This window comes from Gossypium hirsutum, chromosome A08 (genome assembly GCF_007990345.1).
Source record: "Gossypium hirsutum isolate 1008001.06 chromosome A08, Gossypium_hirsutum_v2.1, whole genome shotgun sequence".
NCBI classification, from domain to species: domain Eukaryota; kingdom Viridiplantae; phylum Streptophyta; class Magnoliopsida; order Malvales; family Malvaceae; genus Gossypium; species Gossypium hirsutum.
In genome coordinates this window covers 99,723,440-99,733,709 of record NC_053431.1, presented here as the reverse complement: position 1 = coordinate 99,733,709, position 10,270 = coordinate 99,723,440, and the positions used below count along the sequence as shown (strand labels likewise).

Below are 10,270 nucleotides of genomic sequence, written 5' to 3'. Positions count from 1 at the left end.
TCATCATCTACCTTTATACGATCTTCCGGGCTTGTTTCCGAACATTCCTTAATCTCATTGCCCATTCTTCCGCAACCAAAATAGAAAGTTAGGAGATTTTCATATTTAAAGGATATCCATATTTTCATCCATATTTTCTCTTTCTCATTCGGAGAAACAAAGACACCCTTTCTTAATTATTTTTGAACATCTAGGTTAACTTTGATTCAACAGAATTCCCCTTTTATATCAGATCTAATAACTCCCCCAAAAGTAGATCCAATTGCATGCATCAAATCCTTTTTGTCACATTCTGGTGGACACGGGCCAACTTTCATCCAAAACAGGGAGAAGGTTAGTTGATTCTTGTTTCTCTCCAGAGGTTGCGTCAGTCTATCAAAAATGATTAATTGTTTTCGAATTAGCCATGGATGCCTTTCCAAGATCTGTTCCAAGGCCTCCTCATCTTTAAAAGAGATCGTAAACAGATTTTGCCCTGCGATAAGAATCTCGAACTTCTTTTTTGTTTTCCATATGCTTCGTAATTGTGCTCGCAAGCTATCTGGATTATATGTTTTCTTTGTACAAATAGAGCAGATCAGCGTCAGATTTTCTGATGGAGTTACTAATGAATTTTTCACCGTTAGTTGGATTAACTACTCCTCAAGGAGAGCAATTTCGTTTTTTTCGTCCTTCGATTCGAAGACACTGCTCATCTTCTTCCCAACCACAGTACTCGCTGTTTCTTCGGGAAGTTCAATGAGAGCACTCTTGACTCCTTTTTTCTATTGAGTTTTTTAAAGTTCAGACTGTTTTTAAAATCTTAAAAATCTGAAAAAGTGGTCGTAATAAGATTACACTCTATATTATAGCATCTCGATATTGTTTAAGAATATAAGATTACTAAATAATTGGAATATTGAGAATCCAAACATTCTAATCTTATTTCGAAATATTACACTATAAGTTGTATGTAATATTCGATCAACGAGACCCCCTAAATGTTACAATAAATCCTATTTTATTTTCATGTTTTAACACTAGCCACTCTTCTCATATTTCTCTCTTCCCTCTTTGCTCATTTCTATTTGCACGTTGTTTTGCTATTTTCATTGTTGTTTGCTTACAAACAATAGTAAAAACATTTGAATTAAAGAAAATAATTATTTAAATAAATAATAAATAATTACATCAATAATAAAAAATATCATGATATATTATTTAATTAGTAAAATTACAATTTAACCTATTTTTAAAATTTTTATGAAAATGAAATAATTTAAACTTCAATTATGTACCATTCTTTTCCTAGTATCCTTAATAATTATTTTTTATTCTCACATGCCCATTATAAAAGTAATTAAATCTATTCACATATTTTACAACTGATTGTAATATCATTACTATAATATTTAATCTCATGCTATAATAACTAATTTTATTACTATTGTTGTTTTCATTTCATTGAAATCAATCTCATCACACAGTCAAACTTTGCCTTACCAATGGTTTATAGGAGGCAGAAATGAAAGAGATTGGTGAAATAGGGCGCCAGAGAAAATATGACAGTAAAGAAAACCAAACCCATTAATTAGAGGAGCTACCTTTTACTGAAGGATGATACTAGTTTAGCAAAGTCTTTATCTTGACAGTCAGCTCAGTACCCACCAATTTATATATCTATGTATAAATGTATGTTATCCAAGAAACCGAAGTCATACATTTCTTACGGAAGTAGTTTCAATGCCAGTTCAACAGTTTTGTTTGTATGGACAGCCGTGGGGACTGTTGGAAAAATATGATTTTTGGAATGTTTGAGGTATATTTTCGATTGGTGAATGCGGAGTTTTGAATCATAATATTATGATTTTATGTTCTATCCCATAAAACTTTTACAACAAGATATCATATGCTAAAAATAGTTGAGTAAAATAAGAAATTGACGTCAAAGTATGTTACTTTAAATATACAAATATGCATTTAAAGGAGACTTTAAATCTATTTTAAGAAAACTGTGAAAACATTCTTCAATATTTAGTAAAATTTAATTCTCTTTTTTAGTTTCTGATTTTTTCAGGATCTTATTTATTTAATTAATTTTTCAGATCTGATTTTCTTAAATAAATATAAATATTTATTTAATTTATTTTAATATTTATTTGTTAACATGTTTTGTCTTATATATTTTCTTCCATAAAGGCTAATTGGAGCCTCCTCTCTCATGGTATGATAATATTGTAGCCATAAGCTAATACCCTTGCCCACAGTGAAGACATTGGTGTTGTCAACTGCATTTTGTACGTATCAATGATTACCTAGCTACGAGAAATATATAAAAAATTAATTAATGTATTACTTTTTTAAACTTAACCCAAAAAAAATGTATGCATTGGTTTTTTTTTTTCATATATACATATGAAATAAGGAAAATAATGGAAATTTAAAAATTTAAAAATTATTTTGTTAGACTACTTTGAACAGTAACAATATGAAGATGGTATTTGGAGTGGTTGACTATAAAGTCTGCTCCTCCAACTGTTGACTTCCATATTATATTTTATTCAATTTGCATGCAATTTTAACATGAGTCTATTGGGTAAATGGGAGATTTTTCGCATTAAAATTGTATAAAAAATATAATACTCAAGTTAGCATGTGGAGGAGCCAACTTTAAAGTCAGAACCTCCAACTTTCGACTTTCACGAAAATTGGTTCTGGGAGATGTCGGGTTCACCGTCATCATTATTCAATTTAAACCATTTTGCTGAATAATTTGTTATCACATCTATTTAGGAAAAAAAACATTGGGCATAGTTGCAAGAATATGGGAGTAGCTATGGGAACAATTACAAATTCGAGTGCAGCAATTACAAATGCGAGTGCAACAACAATAATAAACACAAACACAATGCGATTGTTTACGTAAGAATTTCTATGTTTACGGTTTTTTTCCAGAGAGACAATACATTATTTTTAATCTTGTACAAATAGTGATATAAACCCTATCACACATCTATATATCAATCTCACTTTTGCACTTAATATCTAGGTCTTTCTCCATTAAAATTTTCCAATAAAATTTAATTTGTAAATCAAAAGGCTTGCTTATTTACTTATAAAATAGACTTACAATAATGAATTCCCAATAAATAAATAAATGCATAAACTCTTCCTACAAAACTTATACAAGTCTTGTGAATATATAATATTTCGATTTACTAACATTAGATCAACTATTATCTCAATCCTCATCAAAGTCCAAAATAAATCACAGATCATCAAAATAAACTTATTAAATCATTTGATCCAATCTCCTTAAAATAAGGGATTGAGTTCAATTTGATTTTTAGTATTTATTTCTTCTTAAAGATCTATGTTCAATGATGGATTAGCAAAAGTTATGGACAAACTATTTTTTGGTATTTATCAAATACATTGCAAGCACCTTAGATGAGAACCGACGAGTAATCGAAGGAGGGCCAAAACAGGCCCGACTATGGGACAAGGAGGTCTCCGATGTCGGAATAACATGATGGCTTTTGGCAATGAACATGGTAGCGACATCATGATGAGGAGAATCAGCACGTCACAACGTCACGACAATTCCTGATGTTATGCAGCCATGTTTTGTACAGGTCAACATGACTTCTTCTCCCAATTGGGAATTTATTTTCGGAGTTTGGGTTTGTTCATTTAGGTTTATTTTCTCCATATTATACTTTCGTTTGTTTCCTCATTTAGTAAAAAGTCGAAACCTCTTTTGCCCGTGGTTTTTATCTTTTTCGGAGGAATTTTCCACGTAAAATATTTGTATGTTTAATCTTCTCTATTTTACTTGTTTATTGGTTATACGAATTGATTCCCAACATTAAGTAAAATAAGTTATGATATCTGTGTAGTGTGAGGTGCAATTATAAATGTTGGGGACGCTATTCTCATAACTTTCTCAATAATTTCCGTAACGTTTTTTCATGTTTCATATATACCCAAAACAAAAGCCTTGTTCGTTAATAGAAGAGCTTCCAATTTATGAGATGCCCAAAAAATTATTAGCCGAAGAAAATGATGAAAATAAAATAAAAGGTCTAATTTGCTTTTAGTCCTTATAATATTCAAACATTTAAAATTTATCGGCGTCTATTAACTGTGAAGGGAATTTGTACTATGTTTTATTTGTGGACATGTACAGTCAGTTTACGTGGGTTTACTTGGCTAAACGTAAGTCTCAAGCAATAGACTGTTTTCTTCAATTTCAGAAATTGGTTGCTACCCAATTTGGCACGCAAATTAAGAAGTTTCAAAGTGATTGGGACGGGGAGTTTCGTGCTTTTGCCTCCGTTCTTGCTGATCAAGGGATTTTACATCGGTTGTCTTGCCCGCACACTTCTGAACAAAATGGAGTGGCTGAGCGGAAACATCGGCATATAGTGGAAACTGGTCTCACCTTACTTGCTCAAGCTAATCTTCCTATGAAATATTGGGGTTATGCATTCAGCAGTGCTGTTCATCTTATTAATCAACTACCTACTCCTGTTCTACAAGGTCAGTCACTGTATCAAAAACTATATGGGTGTGCTCCTCAATACGATCATCTCCAGATTTTTAGATGTTGTTGTTTCCCGTATCTACGGCCATTCTTACGTCATAAGCTTGATTTTCATTCTCAACCCTGTACGTTTTTGGGTTATAGCTCTCAACATAAGGGTTACTTTTGTTTTACTCCAGAAGAGAAGGTGATTGTTTCTCGCCATGTTGTGTTTGATGAGCGTCGGTTCTTGTTTTTGCCTCCGGTGTCGACTAATGCTGCTTCCTCTATGCAAACTGTTATGTACGTTCCTCTTGTTCGTTCATTCTCTTCCCCGCTTCCGGATATTCTTGTCAGTTCTTCGCAATTTTCTGGTGTTTCCTCCCCATCTCCTGTGCCTGACTTTGCTTGTGCAAATGTTCACTCTGATTCTGATTCTCCGTCTATTTCTTGTTCGCTCCTAGCCGCTGTAGACCTTTCGTCTCGTGCTGTTGCTGTGGGTAATGAACAGAGTAATTGCTCTTCTACTTTGGTGTCTTCTGAGCAGTCCACTCTTGTACCGGTGCCCTGCGTTCCTTCAGGAAATACTCACACTATGGTCACACGATCGAAGGCTGGAATTTTTAAGCCCAAGGTTTTAACTGCTGTCGCTGTTGATTTTGATCCGTGTTCTATTGACGAGGCCCTTGCTCATCTAGACTGGAAGGTTGCTGTTTAAGCTGAGTTTGATGCACTCATGGCTAATTCAACCTGGGATCTTGTACCTTCTCCTCCTGGACGACGCGCGATAAGGTGCAAATGGTTATTCAAAATTATGAGAAATCCTGACAGTTCTGTTAATTGACGAAAGGTTCGCTTAGTTGCTAAAGGGTGTTCTCAAATACCAGGTTGTGACTTTACTGAAACCTTTAGTCCTGTCGTTAAACCGACTACTATTCATGTTATCTTGTCTATAGCGGTGTCAAAACGATGGTCCCTTCGTCAGGTCGGTGTAAATAATGCATTCTTAAATGGGGATTTAGATAATGAGGTGTTCATGCAACAACCTGCGGGGTTTGTTCAATATGATTTTGCTGGGCAGCCTTTTGTTTGTCGGCTGAAAGAAGGCCTTGTATGGGCTTTGCCAAGCCCCACAAGCCTGGTTTGATAAACTCAAGCGGTTTCTTGTATCCATTGGGTTTGTCGTATCAAAGTCTAATGCATCCCTTTTTATTCGTATTACATCTGATTCCGTCCTATAGTTCTTGTGTATGTCAATGATATAATTATCACTGGTAGTGTCTCGACTGTTGTTGCTAAGTTTGTTGATCAGTTAAATGCTGCCTTTGCTCTCAAAGATATGGGTGATTTGCATTACTTTCTTGGGATTGAGGTTACCCGCTCATCTACTAGGTGCCCTCACTTATGTCAAAAGAAATATATTCGGGATCTTCTTGCTCGGAGCTCGCTCTCCAATGCCAAACCGGTTCATACGCGTATGATTTGCTCCTCTCGGTTGTCCAAAAGTGATGGTGATCCGTTGAGTGATCCTACCGAATACCGGAGTCTTGCTGGAGCCTTGCAGTACGTTGTTCTTACTCGTCCTGACATTACTTATGCTGTTAACCGTATTTGTCAATTCATGCACACTCCTTCTATGATTCATATGGTTGCATTGAAGCGAATATTGCGACATTTGTGTGGTACACTTGATTATGGTGTTGTTTTCCGTCCTTCTTCCCGGTTGTCTCTTGTGGGATATATTGATGCTAACTGGGGGTTGGATTTTGATGATCGTCGTTCTACGTCTGGCTACTGCGTGTACTTTGGATACGCGCCAGTTTCGTGGTGCTCTAAAAAGTAATAAGTCGTCTCTCGCTCTACGGCCGAAGTCGAATATCGGAGTCTTGCCGCAGCTACTAGTGATGTCACTTGGTTGATCTCTCTGCTTCAAGAGTTACAGGTTTCATCTGTTGATACTCATACTATCTGGTGTGATAGTTCTAGTGCCGTTGTTGTTGCTGCCAATCTTGTTCTTCACTCTAAGTTTAAGCATGTGGAGCTTAACTTGTTCTTTGTTCGGGAGAAGGTTGCCGCCGGTACTATTGTTGTTGGTGAGGTACCTGCCTGTGATGAAGTTGCTGACATTTTTACCAAGCCACTTTCCTTGGCATCGTTTACTCGGTTTCGACAGTTACTTAGGGTTTTTCCGGTCGAGAAGCTGGATGCATGTGAAAGTTAGTTATGAATTGTTATTCTGGTGCAATAATTGTTAAGCCGTTGAGGGAAAGCTAGTCAATAGCAGTTTCTATAAATCTCTGTTGTAAAGTTTCAAGAAGGGGTTAGAAATGAAATACACAATATACTATTTCTTTCATTATGTTCTTCTTTGGTTTCTATTCAAGATGGTTCTTATCTTAGGTTCTTTCATAATTCCATGAATTGAGTCCCTCTACTCTTTTAATTTAGTAATCAAAATCCATTTAATAAAATTGCCAAAGGAGTTAAGTAAAATAGATTATTGAGATTTTTCTTTAAAAGAAAGTGCTAATATGGCCAATATAAAGCCTTATGAAAGCTATGTAAGTAAAAAGAAAAAAATCACTCTACTCCCATGAAACAATGCAAAATGATCTTAAATTCTTAAATTCAAAATTGAAAAACTTACAATCACAATTGAAAATTTTTATTTGCTTATTTGATCTTCTACGTATGTAATATTGAACTCGTGAGTAATTTTTAAAAAAATACCTCATAATAAAACTTAATTGAAGTACTTTAGCAGTATTATAAATTGAACATCAAATATTAAATCAAAGTAATTTTGGAACTAAATTTCATGATAAAAAAAATACTAGGACTAAATATTAAATGTGGAAAGTACACTTACTTAAAATAGAATTAGACCAAAATAATGATAATAATAATAAATTGAAAACGTAGTCACATTGACCTTATACCTTAACCAAAGAGTTGGGAAGGGGTAAAAAGGCAAAGGTGAAAACGAAGAGTGTCGACCATGACCCACTCTATCGCTCCTGTCCTCGAATTCCTCGCCATTCCCAAAAGCGACACGCCATACGAGGGCTCCTTCTTTTCTGAAAATAATATATAAGTAACCTTTTAAATAAGATTTATATTTGATGTAAAGTATTATAATAAATTTTTGAAATTAGATTAATTAAATTTTATTTATTTTTTAGTTAGTGTATCAGACTTATATTCATTAATAATACATATAATTATATATTATAGTATCTGTAATTTTTAATAGAGATAAATCTCAAAATTATACATGAACTTAAGTTTCATGTACATTTTTATATATTAACTTTGATTTTGTGTTATTTTATATATGAATTTATCATTTAATTCAATTTTCATAAAATATTAACACAACTATTGATATAGTATCATTTTATCTTTATATATTATATATCTAAATAATTTTATTTATCTAATATAAAAATAAATTGACATCTTTAAATATATATAATTGAATTAAAATAAAAGTTTCATGTATATATTTAAATAAAATCAAAATTTCATATATATAATTACATTAAATCAAAATTTATATATCAAATTAAATATTAAATCAAAATTTATTCATGATTTTGAGATTTACTGCTTTTTATTATTCCCAAAGTTCAAAATTTTCAAATTTTAAAAAATAATTAGATATATTAAATGAGTATTTCTATCATGGGGCTGCCCAATAACTCAACAACTCCTCTGACTCACTTTTGGGCCCTTCTTTACTTTTTGATTCCTTTTTATATTCAATTATTTAAGCCATCATTCTATTTTTATAGTTTGGTAATTGATACAACAGTGTTTTTCAATCATAGTACAAAATCTCACTAATCCTACGGTTCTTAAGGGGTCTGAGTTTCGACTTTCAAGGCTTTCATGAAGGAATAGACAGTAGAGTAGAGTCTGAGTAGTTTATTTATTATATTTGATGACAACATCTAATGGTAGGGTTTTTTGTTCAAATATGCACTCAGTCAAACATTGCTTGTACGAGGAGTTTAAGTGTATGAACATAGTAATCATGCATCAATGGGGGGAATCCAATGGTTGGTAAACATGGTTTCTGATACATTCGTATAACACCCAATGTAGAGGGTGCATGAGGTGGGAAGGAGTCCTGGTCATTTATGGGACTTAGGAAACAACTGGTAGGGTCGAGACTCTGCACCTACGGTTTTTGTCTTTTCTTTCCACTCTTTGTTTCTCATCTTTTAATCCCCCCCCCCAACTCTCTCATCATCGCCACAACCACTCTCCCATCTCTCGCTATCTTTCCTAGTCTCTGTCTCAGTCCCCCCTTGAACGCAGGCGAGACTCCTTGGGGGGGGGATAAAAGGGTGAAACACATACACAAGCACTTAGTTACAAGTTGCAACCAACAAATCCCTGGGAAATTTGTTTTCTTTTGAATATAGTTTTAATTGGGATGTTGTAATGGAGTTACTCTTTGAGGGGAATGTTGTCTGACCCGAGGATGCTTCTATGAATCCATTTTTCCTTGCATTTGATGATTCTTCTTATGGATCTGATTGTTGTTGTAATGGAGTAAGGGATTGAGGTTTGTGCCAGCGCCGTCGGACCAGGCTTCATTCCCCCCCAATTGCTGCTCCTAAATGGAACTTCCCAACAAAGGCATGTTCTACAGCATGGACTGCAGCATGTAAAAGGTTTGATTTTCAGCTTAATTTATTATTTTGATTTTTCGGTGTTACCCCTTTTTTATTTTCCTCTTTTGGGAAGATTTATTTACAGCATTGGGTACTTTGTTTTGTTTTAATAGCAATTAAGGTTTTTTTTTATTTGCAGATTGGTGCAATGATAAGGGCTTTGACCAATTTCCTTTTCATCATTAATCTTGTTTTTGTCAGTCCAAACACACCTTTCTGGTTCATCATTAGGCAGGTTTTTCCCATGATGGCTTCCAGTATCTGATCTGTCTCTTTCAGATCTACCTTTAAACTTCGGTAGATTATTATTATTATTTGCTAATCTCTCTAGGGTTTCAAGGTGGAGAAGATTGGTTGCATCTTCCCTCAAAGTGAAACCTTTGGAACAATGCTTGGCCTGAGAAAAGGACCAAAGGTAAAATGGAAGTCAAATTCTTTCCCTTTCTTTTAACAGTTTGAAATTCCCATTGAAGTAATTTAGTGCATGTAATAACCTAATATAAATGTCCTTCACTTATACACACATACACATGGGTTTTTTCTTTTATCAGCTTTCTTACCTGCTTTGCATAATCACTAACTTAGTTTCTGTCTATATATAGCTAGCTAGGTGGCTAGAACGAATAATGGAGTTTTCATTGTTAAAGAAAAAAAGAAGAAAAAGTTTTTTGTCCCATGACATGTTAATCTAAAACCCTAAATTTGATCATAAAATGAGGTAGGGTTGGTTTCATCTTACAAACAGGGTTAAGGAGGTTTCCATGAGTGACTATCAGTTGAATGGAAGGCTGATTTTGTTAGTGAAAGAACAAAAAACGAGGTGTATATATTGTTCACAATAAAATTTCCATAAGTTGCTATTTGCTTTACTCATGGGATGCCAAGGGACACAACACATGAAGAAACGGTTGATTAGAAAGATTGGCAGGCTTTACTTATATGACATTATTTCCCCCATTCGCCTTGCTTCCCACCACCTGATAAGGTGCGTTTTATTCGCTTTTAATCTTACTTTATATTTCTTATTAAGATTATTTTGTTTAGATTTTAAATATTTTATAGAACTCATAATCTGGTTATAAAA

The 10,270-nt window shown here is 33.9% G+C and overlaps 1 long non-coding RNA gene across 1 annotated transcript; it reads left to right on the top strand.

Moving 5' to 3' along the window:
* The first annotated feature begins 8,780 nt into the window (after positions 1–8,780).
* On the top strand, positions 8,781–10,270 carry LOC121204520 (uncharacterized). The gene is made up of 3 exons (XR_005899536.1): positions 8,781–9,186; positions 9,326–9,601; positions 9,932–10,270. It is a non-coding gene; the product is annotated as an uncharacterized lncRNA (long non-coding RNA).